Raw genomic sequence first — 12790 nt, forward strand, 5'->3', positions numbered from 1 at the left:
ATTTTTTTGATGCACGGTTTGCATAGTGAGCGTGCTTTACTGTGGCTACTGCTCACTCTGGGTCACACCTGCAGATGGGAGGGGGAGCATTACATCAATGAATGAAGTGGACCCACGTGTTCTACTGAGCATCACAAAGGCTAACTGTTATTTAAAGCTATACTTTATCTACACATCCCGACTGGATGTAGCTCTGGTGCTTGCAAGGCGAGCAGTGTTCCTCAAACAGTGTGTTTTAAGTGCTGCTTGGTTGTTCAAGCATCACTGTTAGTGTTGCACATGCTTAACATAAAGGGGTGTTCACACTGACAGCGTTGTGCAGTGACAAAGTGACCAGAGTCATCGGTTTTCAAGGATAATTGTGACCCTGGAGCACAAAACCAGTCATAAGGGTCATTTTTTTTGAAAATGAGATTTATACGTTGTCTGAAAGCTGAATCAATAAGCTTTCCATTGATGTCTGGTTTGTTAGGATAGGACAGTATTTGGCCAAATCTGAGCTTGCAAAAAAACAAAAAACAAAAACAAATAATGAGGAATTAGCCTTTGAAGTTGTCCAAATGAAGACCTTAGCAATGCATATTACTAATTAAAATTTAAATTTAGATATATTTACGGTAGGAAATTGGCAAAATGTCTTCATGGAACATGATCTTTATTTAATATCCTGATGATTTTTGGCATAAAAGAAAAAAACAATAATTTTGACGCATATCATGTATTTTTGCCGATTGCTACAAATATACCCGTGCTACTTATGACTGGTTTTGTGGGCATCTGAGAAAAGTGAGCATTGGAATGGCAAAATTAGTGACCCACCACCAGATATGTTATTGCAGAGAGGGTCTACTCTTATGTTAATGAATGAGAAGAATCATAACACTTAATATAGCATTTTACAAAATTTAATTGGCTGCTGTAGTTGACTCAAGCACAACCAGGCGCATTTGTATGCATGCCTTTCCTTGAAAGTTATAAATATTATATTTGTCGTCATAACTCTTAACTCCTATGGTTATTTATGCCGGACTTCTTGAATCAATTTGTATGCATAAACCCTGTCCCTTTCTCACAATCAACTGTGAGCTTGCATTAATGCTGTTTTCAAGTGATCTTAGACCTCTGATTCAGGTATTCGTTATTACATCATGCATTCAAGCAGTGCATTAAATGCCCTGCATTTTTTTCCTCTTTCAAATAATCAGTTTCAATCTGACGTACCTCACAATATTAAAGAAAAGATCTGTTGCTACTTCCATGTTGCAAATTTAAGATTGGAGTTGGCTGCTGTAGTTGTTGTTCTATGTTCTGAGTTGCAAAAAAGTAAATCAAGTGCATTTAGATGCAAGCCTCCCACTAAAGTTGACATAAAATATCATACATGCTTATTATCCTTCAGCTAGATGGAACCATAGCCTTGAGGTTAAAAATTTAGAGTTTGCACCAATCATATGTGACTTCTTTTGTGAAATTTGTCAACTCCCTCTGGCCAAAATCTGCATACTGATTCTGACTCGCCGCAACAACAGATCTAGGCTGAAGTTGTGTAATTTAATCCATTTTTTACTTGTGTTTTAGTGTCGTATTTAGGTGTTTGAGGAGAAGCAGAATAATGGTTTATCTCACAGCAGTGAAATCCCATTTATTTCATAATCTTTGGAATTTCCCTGCAGACTCATTGGATAAGAGCCGGAAGGATGTGATTGGGCTGGGACAGTGAGAAATTGAGGACATCAGCCAATCAGAATCTTCCCTAATGCCTACTTTACGCACACACAAAATGAGATGATGCATCTTAGGATGCATCAAAAGTCCTGTCTTGATGAAATCCCTACCAGTGGTCTAATTTAGAGCTGTGAGTGATAATACTGTTCTGCATTTACAGTATGTCACGTCATTGCAGTCGTTTGGGAAATGAACAACTTCCCCATCATTTAGAGACTGAATATCCTTGCCACTGTGAGAATATGTGACCTCAGCGTAGCAAGCTCAGCTTCGCTTCTCATGAGCTGACCCTTTTTCTACCTCATTTCCTCTTAATCACCATCAAAGCCTGTAGTTGAGAGATTGATAATGTTTGTGCCTCTGTGGGTGGGAGTTTGCATCTGTAGTGTTTGTGTGTCGTCCCATGGGTGTATGTCATCTGCAGGCCATCTTTTCTTGCCTCCACCCTTCTGCTGTAGACAAGCGAGACGTTTTCCAGGAGTGTTGACTCAACAGCGCTGTTATAATTAGACACAAAGCGAAAATTTGTTCTGCTGAAGATTTTCTTGCCTGATAAAAGAAGGTTATCCATACTGTGGCGACAGACTGTCTGTATTTGGAGGGGTCTCTTAGGAATCCCTTCAGGGTCTCGAGATAACGTGTCTGATGATTTTCATATTTATGGGAATATTATAACATCGCTAGCTGTGTGTTTTTTTTTTTTTAAGAAATATTCTCTTTTTCTTTTCCAACTGAACTCCAATTGAATGGCTGCCAGATAAGTGCCTGCATTCGACAGTTTGAGAAATGCATGACCTGTTTATGTGTCCAGTCTGCTTCCTACTGACATGGCTTGGTCTTTTCTCAAGGGTCTGGCTGAGAATGCAGGGGTTTGTGGGGGGATCGTGTTAATAGTTGAGGCTCCTGGGAACCGGACTCGTAATTGCCTCTTTATGAGAATAGCTTCCTCCAGGACTTCAGGGTAAAATGTTTCGGGTCTTTTAAGATCCTTGGCATTCCCAGGAGTTACATGGTGGTGGTGATCACTAGGTTAGTGACAAATGGCAGTGTGCAGTGAAGAAAAAAGAAAAATCTGTTAAAAGTCTAGTCGCCTAATTCTTAGAATTGATCTCCTTTGTATTCATGTTGGCTCCACACTCTTTAAAAATAAAGGAACCTTGAACATCCATGGAAACTTTCGCATGCAGAAAAGGTTCTTTATAGTTGAAAAAGGTTCTTTAGATTTTTAAAATGTTCCTAAAAATGTTTTTTTTTTTAGGAACTGTTCACTGAAAGGTTCTTTGGGGAACCAAAAATGGTTATTCTATGGCATCGCTGAAAAAACACCCTTCTGGACCCTTTATTTTTAAGAGTGCTTGTGATTTTTAAATAACGTTTATGCCATTTTTTTGTAAGGAAAGTTTAAATTCGGAGACTTAAAAAAGCTATGTGGTGTAAACAAGTAAGAATTAATACATATTTTCCTTGTTTCCTTGTTGAATACATGAATGTACACAAAAGTTTGGTTTTGTGGAGACTCACTACGTGGCATTTTCCTGACCTTCAGAGATTTTTAAGAAACTTTACTGACCTAATTTCTGTCCCCCCCCCCGACATCATGATTGCACCACATGGCTTTGGCATTTGGTAGATGAACATTTTTCAAATGTTATTTAAATAACAAAACTTTTCTTGAATTTTATAATTCCATTTTTCCTCAAGAATTTTTATTCTTCTACTAAGGCTTTATAATTCAGTATACATTTTTATAAAATTTAAAAAATAATTTTAATAAAATAAAAATAATAAAATTAAAATTAAATACAATTTTTATAGATTTTTTAAAATAAAATTTTTCTTTACTATCATAACATCAGAACAATTGTAACACCTGATATTTTAAGTCAAGCCAGGTGAGCTTTGTTGTCATTCTGCCATATGTAGAGACATACAAATAAACAAAATACACAAAACATAAACATGGGCAAATACACAGAGACAAGACATAGAAAGGTATATAAATACACAACCTACAATGATCTATGTATATCTATGTAAACAATAAAAAAATAACTATGCTACCTATATAAATAGCTAACCTAAATACTTCACATAAATCTTGATGTACACTTGGACCCGGGTCAAACATAGGGCAGAGGTACAGAATTTAATTAAGCAATTTAAAACTTGTTTTGAATGAATAGTTCTGCACAAATAAGCAAGCAAACAAACAAAAACGTAAGTTTTGTGTCATTGACTTCTCTGTGATTGTCAGTAGTTTACTGAATGCTTTGTGACCTTAGTTGCTTAGTAGTTTGCTTGACACTGGTCCGTTTGGCCATCCATTAAACTCTATTATTAAGCTCTAAAGAACCTGCACAATGCGAGTTTTGCTAGTGTTCTTTGTGAAGGTGGCCAGCTTAGTGCCTGTTTTGGAAGTCTTATGTTGTACAGGCTGAATGCATGGGTCTTTTCTCTGGAGTAAATTTAGAGGGAGTATAAGGAAAAGAGTTTGGTTTATTTAGTTGAGCATTTCGGTTAAGCTGCACTTGCAGTAATAACCATTTAAGCCTGCTGCAGATAAGACGATAAAGTCAGTTGAGGATTAATTTAGGCACGCAGAAGATGGGCAGAGTGAAGTAGCTTCTTTAGTTCTTGCTTGATAGTGCTTACTAATAGAATGACTTCCTCAACCGCCACATGAGCCGTACCTCTGTCTGTTACTTTACTTCCTGTTGATGCAATATTTAGGCTGTGGGGGGCAGGAAGGGTGGAGACCCGTGAGTTTAATATTCACAGCCTCAGCCGACATTTTTCGTGAACAGACCATATCATCACGCGCACCTCACTTAAATTAGAGACTCTAATTGCATGCTATGTTGTGAAAATCTCACTGCGACTGTCCTTCCCGCTGTTTCCACAGGAAATCGTTTGCCATGCAAGGCAGTAGATTATGTGTAGCTGAACGCGTTAAGTTCAGCGCACCGCACAGGAAGTGATAGGCGAGGGGGTCAGAGGTGTGTTTCTGTGACCTACTTGTGACATTAGTCTCAGTTTCTCTTAGGCAGGAAGACGTGCTATTAAATGCGGCCATTGGTCAGTTTGCCTCAGGGCTTCCCTTTAAAACCCTTCCAGACCCAGCGACCCTGATTCACTGACATGAGAGCATCAATTGATAATGTCTCTCGGAGTGAATTAGATGCTGTTCTGGTAGACATCGTCGAAAGAAAAGGCCGGTTGTGTTTCAAATGAAAAGGGGAAGAGGCTTGGAGGGAGGCGGGGAGAGAAAGAGAGAGTGAGAGGGCAAGAGAAAACAGGAAGTGTCTTTTTCTCTTTCAGTGTCAAAGGGCTGCATAGCAAAATCAACATTAGCTTTCAGTGGAAGCATACAAAGAGAGGCATTTATTAATTATTTGTGTGTGATGGGTCACTGTGTGTTTTGAGGCTCTGCTAAACAGCTGTATGTCAGATAGAGCAGTGTCATTGGTCTGTAGAGTAAAGCCACTACAGTGTGACTTCAGGGTGTTAAATGCATCAGAAGCATAAATGGAATGTTATTAAAAGGTTCGTCCACAATAAAAGAAAAATTTGCTTAATTTTATCAGGAAATGCAAAAAGAGATGATATGCGGAATGTTCACGCTGTTCTTTTCTGTTTGCATTTATATGCACAGGAGAGTTTGTCAATGAAAAATAAAAAAAGAGTCTAATTCACAACACGTGCGTATGCACGTAAATCTGTTCTTCACCTCATTCTAATGTTATGTTAATAAGTTACAGACCTCTATTTAGCCAGTTGTATTTACATACATGTATTTGCATTTTTATGCAGAGGAGCCTCGCAGCTTAAGCATAATGCCTTTTTCCTGCTATTTTACTGTGTATGCTGAAATAAATGATGTAAAGATAAATATGAAAATTTAATTTTAACATGTTTAAGTCCACCAAGAGTATCTGATTTGCCTATTTTTATTTTTTGTCAATTTAAAATAAATTTTGTTACAAAAATTATAGATAAATCATGGAAACATCCATACTGTACATATGATGTAGTGCATTCAGCTTCAGTTGTGTCAACTCACTGCCATTCACAGCAATGTCCTGTGGCTTTATAGGATAGTAAACTGTCCATTGGATGCACACTTGGCGGAAGTAATAGGTTGTCTGTTTACTTTTTGTTTACTGTTTTATGAATACTATGAATTCATTCCCAGTCAATTTACAACTGTTTTTATAGGCGTATTTAGACACACAGATCGACTGTAGCTTTTAAATATTGTATCATAAGCAGAAGTGCACTTAGTGTGACCCATTAAGTATACAAAATAAATAAATAAAAATACATAAATAAATAAATAATGGTGATGATAATATAATTGGGCTATATATTCAGTTTTTTTTTAAAAATAAAATAATAAACAAAATAATAAAATGTGGTAATACTGTTATATTTTAAAATAAAAAAGGAATATTAATTTTTATAATAAAATTAAAAATAAAATCATAATTCACATAAAAAAAGGAAATATTTTCATAATTTTCAAACCTGAATTAGCAAGCTTTTATTTTGGCAGATTGCCAGGAAGTAAGTATACGTGTTACCGCCGGGATTAGCGCTTCCAGTTGAAGAGAGTCAGTTAATGAAATGTCACATTTTTGCTTTGTTCTTTAAAAACGGTAGTGAATGGCCTAGAATTATGCTTTCAGTTCCAATAGAAATTGTAGGCCCCGATCAGACAGAACGCACTTTTGCAGTGAGAGGCACCTTTTTCGAATAGTTTTCTATTGGCAGTGAGCGTTTTAACCACTTGCTACACCTCACGTTTTTCCGGAGCGCTCTAAGCGCATGAAGTTTGGAAAAAAAAAACAAAACAAAAAAAGCAGCTCTGAGCAGAAAAGCACCCGACGTTGTGTTTTTTTTTTTTTTTTTTTTTTTTTTTTTTTTCCCCATTGTCCAATCGAATGAATGGAGAGGCGGGCCTTCTGTTGTGGTGACGAAATTTTACCGTTGCTTAGAAAGTTCGGAGACTTTTGGTGTCTGTCGCGGGTTACCCGGAGCTGTATGTTTTTTAAGGTTTTTGCTAATATGACATATTGCTTAACAGCAAAACCCAAAAATTTTAGAGCGCTCATGCTATAATCCTTTGATTAGACTGACAGGACTGCTGATTTGATGGTTGCCTAACAGCATAAAAAAAACGCAACGCACTGCTCTTTTTTTAAAAGTCTCCAAAAAAAAGGCCGTGTGGTGCACCTCGCATTTTCAGACCCAAAAAAACATGTTCGGTGTGATCGGGGCCTTATACAGTATTACAGTTTGTCGATCTAAAATGGTAATTGTGCAATAACCGCTGTCAACCATGTCGGTACTCAAATGCGTGCTTTAAACTTATTTCCACAATGCATTTTCTTATTTCGGTCATGCATGCGGACCTGTGGACCACTTATGTGCGCCCCTGATCATAAGATTTTTTAAAAGTTTGTTCCTGATACAAAGCTGTCGCATTGCTTTGTTAGACTTGGAATATAGTGCACAGGTTGTATGCACTCTTGCTGCGGTACTTTTTTGGTTTGAAATGTTCACCCACATTTTGGGTGAACTGTCCCTTTAAGAGAGGTTGATTGTTTTAAAATGTGTTAATGGAAAGCTGAGGGATTTGAGTATGCGTGTGTGTACTTTTACTTTGTAACAAAACTTTAATTGGGATCGAGGAAGCATGGCATAAGTAATTCCCAGCGTATCCTCTTTGGTCGTGTTAATCTTATCATAGTTGTAAAATAATTAACCTAGAGGACTTCATGGTTTTTGCGTTTTGCGTTTCTGAACTTTATGCTGACAGAAGCCCTTTTTGCTCTTATTCAAATTTCAGCAAAGGTTCAATAGGGCTTTTCTTTTGTGAATCTGAAATGCACATACATCGGCTATTTTCCTTCTTCACGCTCCGCTGGACTCTCTTGGCTCCCTGCCGGACTGTCCAAGGGCCGCGCTGCGACACGGAGGCCGTGAAGCACAGCCCCCTCCGTCAGATGCTGGAGCGCATTCAGGGCGAGCTTGTACCCCGGCCTTTGAAATCAAACTGACCCCCTGCTGCCCTCTCCAGCCACCAGCCCCCTCCCATAGTCCTGCTTTTCTCCTGCGAACAGGGGGGATTTGTGGGACAATTAGGTGAATAGATCTCTGGTTTTGGACCCTTTGCGCTGGTCCCTCTTTTCATACTGCATAACAGAACCAGGGCCGGGACAAACACTCAGGGTTTGGAGCACCCAGTGTTCGCGAGGACCTTCGGGACATTGCGCAGCTTGTAAATGATAATAAAGAAGTTGTTTAACGGATCTAAAGGACCAGCTGGTGATTAGGTATCTTAAGCCATAAGGAGCTTAAAGAGGGCCTGGGGTCTCTGATGAAATTGGTTTTGCGTCCTTATTAGTGGTAGCATATAAGGCAAGCATCATTGCTCATTAAACCATTTGAGCTGCAAACTTGAATAGCAGTTAAAATTGTGCAGTTTGATTAAGACCGATGTGCTGTTCCCAAACAATCAGATATTTAACCTGGTGTATGGAAAACAAAATCCCATAGAGTGGTGTTTTGTGCATCATTGACAATAGACAATGGCCTTTCATTTGCACCAGACTTGTCACGTTTCTCTTGGCCTGATGACAGACCTGATTGAAAACAGCATGCATGTGTTTATTTGGAGGTGTGTTTACCCCTGTAAGACACACACACACCTGCTTACAGGAGGCATATAGCTTGCTCACCCCAGGGAGCACTTTGTGTGATTCAGTCGCTCTCATCCATGCTGGGTCACGCTGGGCCGTGGACTTCCGTCTGGCCCCACAAACACAGTCAGGCTCTAGGGTTACGGAGGGCCGCTGCTTGTTTAATTCATTCTCTGTGCCAAAAGGAACAGATGAATGTCACACCTTTTCTGAGGTTGATTACCATATGACTGTTAACGCCGTAGAGTCGGTCATCATTTTATTTTAAGATAATGAACTGCAATTCCTTAGAAGTGACCTTTTATAAAGGTCCTTTTAACATGAATAGGATGTGTCTGCTGCTTCGCTGAATATACTTATTTTTACCACACAATAAGCTCTCATTCGCACACGCACTCAATGTCGCTCCCAGCTGCGATCACTGGGCCGTCTGACCTTGAAATGGGTGTTGAGAGAAAAAGACTGAACCAAGCCTCTGGAAATCCACCAATGGGACAAAATCACTCTTTAAAACCACAGTATATTGCTCACTAATTCATGTTATACATATGTGACCCAGAATCACAAAACCAGTTATAAGGGTCAATTTTTTTGAAATTGAGATTTATACAGCATCTGAAAGCTGAGATGTATGGTTTGTTAGGATAATGTAGAAATCTGAGAATGCAAAAAAAAAATCAAAATATTGAGAATATTCTCCAAATGAAGTTCTTAGCAATGCATATTACTACTCAAAAAATACATTTTGATAATCTAGTTGACAAAATATCTTCATGGAACTTACTTAATATCCTAATGATTTTTGACATAAAAGAAAAATCAATAATTTTGACCCATACAATGTATTTTTGGCTATTGCTACAAATATGCCCTTGCTACTTAAGACTGGTTTTGTGGTCCAGGGTCACATATGTTGATTAATACTTAAATGGCATGTCAAACATTTTTATACAATGATCATTATATTTGTCTGATTTTATTTTATGCCCTCATTGTAAGAGAAATGTGTATGTAATGTGACAGATTTTAATGGGGAGGCGATGATTGACCCGGAATCTTTTTTGGAGGTGGAACACTGTGTCAATATCATATCACAAATGCTCATCTCCTTAATCACCTGTACTACACATAGTTTTCATTATATTCCTGATGCAAGTGCTTTCTTTTGTTTATTCAGCAGAGCATTATACTGCTTTTTATCAATCTACCCCTCAGCATGGCCAGTGCGTGACTATTTTGTGCGCAAAGCCCTCTTTAGATCTCTGTAATGGGGGTAATCCCATCCTGCAGGCCTTGCGGATCGCTGAACGGCCCTCTGGGAATTGTAGTCCAGACGAGAACGAGAGTTTTGGAATCAGAGCTCAAGGTCTGTATGAGCCATTAATTGGGCCTGTCGTAGACAGTCTAGAGAGTGTGCTTCACTCATCAGACTATTAATCACGGGGGTGAAATAGGCTCTGTGCTAATGAAGTCCTCCAGCTTTGTTACGAAACTTAGCGAGCCACCTACCTAGATGAGATTTTAAAGGGATAGTTCATCCAAAAAATGAAGTTTTTCATGTGCTCACCCTCATGTCATTCTAAACTCACTTATGTTCCTCTATTACAAAACACATAATATTTGAAAAGCGTATTTCCATGTAGTGAAAGTCAGTGGAGTGCAATACTTTTAAACTCCAAAAAGCTTTTCTGAAGCAACTTTGTATAAGGCAGACAGTATTTAAAGGAGAAGTTCACTTTGCTGCAGAAGTACCAACCCAGTGTTTACAAAGTGAACATGCAAAGAACATCAAACGGCCTTTACAAAAAAGGTAAAACAGCTATGTAGGGTTGAATGCTTCTGACTTTGAAGAAGAAAACGTTAACACTTTACAATAAGGTTCATTAGTTAACTACATTAGTTAACATGAACTAAGAATGAACAATACTACTACAGCATTTATTAATCTTAGTTAATGTTAATTTCAGCCTTTACTAATGATTGTTAAAATCACAAGTTGTGTTTGTTAACATTAGTTAATGCACTGTGAACTAACATGAATTAACAATGAACCACTGTATTTTTATTATCTAACATTAACTAAGATTAATTAATAGTGTAATAAATGTATTGTTCATTGTTCATTCATGTTAGTTAATACAATAACCAATATTAACAAATGACACCTTATTGTAAAGTGTTACCAAGAAAACAAGACGGGAGTTTTTCTACATACCCTAACTGTATTGACCCGGATTACACAGACTACGCATGCGCATCGTAGAGACAAGACAAGACGAGCATTTGAGGTTAAAAAGCATATAAATTGTCAATTTGTTTCGAAAATGACCGATCGTTTTGCTAGATAAGACCCTTCTTCCTCAGCTGGGATCATTTAGAGCCATTTGAAGCTGCATTTAAACTGCTTTTTGTAAGTTTAAACTTGGGGGGCAGAGATATGGAGAGAAATTCCTGAAATGTTTTCCTGAAGAAACATAATTTCTTAATTTCATAATTTCTTTCTTGAAGAAAGAAAGACATGAACATCGTGGATGACAAGGGGGTGAGTAAATCTGTAAATTTATGTTCTGGAAGTGAACTTCTCTAAGTTTCTGTTTACTCATGTTCATTCACTTTCAAATTGTGCAATTCAAGTGAAGTGCAACTTGACAATTGATTCCATTTGAGTTTGGTGTTAGCATGCTGCTAAACAAATGGCTTGATCCTTTGACAGAGATTATGGAAGCCCATTTCCACCATTCCACCTGTTTCTCACAATTCTGTTCTTTTTTTTTCTTCCAATTGTGATTTTACATCTGGCAATTCTTACTTTTTTTCAGAATACGATATATAAACTAGCAAGTTACAAAGTAATAGTTGCGTGATTTAAACGTACAATTCTGACTTTTCTTGCAGTTGTGAGTTATATCTCACAATTGGACAGTAAGTCCACTCACTAGGTTTTGGAACAGCTTCTGTGTGTTGGATATTTTGTAAGAGTTTACATGGAATATAGTGGATTGTATTCGAGCACAGTGGTTCAGGCATTTTGTGTGCATTTGCATGCATATTTTTAAATGTGATGGATTTGCATGTGTGTGCATTTGCTTTTGTGCCAGCTTTCAGCACAGGGGAGTGGCAGACGTCCACGGGCGCTGCTCATATGTTGACTTATTGAGATTAAGCAATCTAACAAAGTGACTTGAGAGCAAGAGCGGGAGCGTGTAGGTACTATACCTCAAGCTTTTCAATTACACTCTCAGGCTGCCCAGCAAGAGCATGTTTATGTGCTGAGGAACGAGAATGCATTGTTGCACTATAAAGCTTCTATAGATATGATTGTCTGCCATTGTTCTTTGGTTCTGGGCTTGGAATATCCTGGCAACGGTACGACGGCAAGTCTGTTCTGGGAAGAATGGAACCTTGGCAATCCACACTTGCTCGTTTCCTCACCTGTTTTTCCCAGCTGCCCGCCGTTTAATAAATGAGGTGGGCCAATATTCCTGCTGCGGCCCGTCCTTTCGCTTTCTCTCAGGTAAAGTTTGGCGCAGCTGAACATCCAAAAGTCTGCCAAAATCACAAAGGGACATGAGAACCAAGCCAGAATCTCCTGATTCACCATATGATGGTCCGCTAGCGTCCGTTCCCGGTCCTCTGAAGCTTCATATGGCGTCTGTGGTAGCAGATGTTTGCACGCTAGGCTATAATTCACCTGCAGAGCTGAGGAGTCTCCATGCATAAGTGGAAACTACGATGATGAAATTGAAATAGTCAACTTTGGGAATTGTGAAAATGAGATGCTTTGGAATACTGTGTGAAAAACGTCTCTCTGGACCAGTAAGCTTAGAGGTTTTTTTTTTTTGCCCTTGTGGTTTAGTACTGTGAATAATGCCTGTCCGTGACCTGAGATCCATGCACTCTGTTTCTCTCTGTGTTTTAAAGGCTTTTGAGAGTAATATATTGTTCTGTAAAAATCAATGTGATCAATAATGGGTTGCACGCGTGGGGAAATGACCGGCTCGCAAAGGGAAGTGCTGATGCTCAGAGGACTCAGTGACCATTTACTGAATCATTTTTAAAACATTGCCTGGCTTTTAAGACTCTGATTGCCATAATCTTGCAGTTTATATAGTTCATGGTAAAAATTGCCATTATGCCGAAATCATAACTACCTTTTAAAACAGATTTATGACATTAATTATACAGTACTTTTTGTGTTCATGACCCAAAGCAGTTTAAAGTGGTCACATTGAGAATTATTTAAAAATTAAAATGGATTATGTTTGGAATAAAGCCATTTTGTATCAAATTAACCACTTTTCTGAAGAAAGATAAACATGTATTGTGATGAAAATATTAAACATCATGGAAGTATTTACTGAATA

General features: G+C 38.2%; 1 protein-coding gene across 1 annotated transcript in view; it reads left to right on the forward strand.

Annotated features, from left to right (window-relative positions):
* The window catches only part of kif21b (kinesin family member 21B), a 76344-nt gene that overhangs the window by 1294 nt on the left and 62260 nt on the right, over positions 1–12790 (forward strand).

Source organism: Labeo rohita, chromosome 11, assembly GCF_022985175.1.
Source record: "Labeo rohita strain BAU-BD-2019 chromosome 11, IGBB_LRoh.1.0, whole genome shotgun sequence".
NCBI lineage: Eukaryota > Metazoa > Chordata > Actinopteri > Cypriniformes > Cyprinidae > Labeo > Labeo rohita.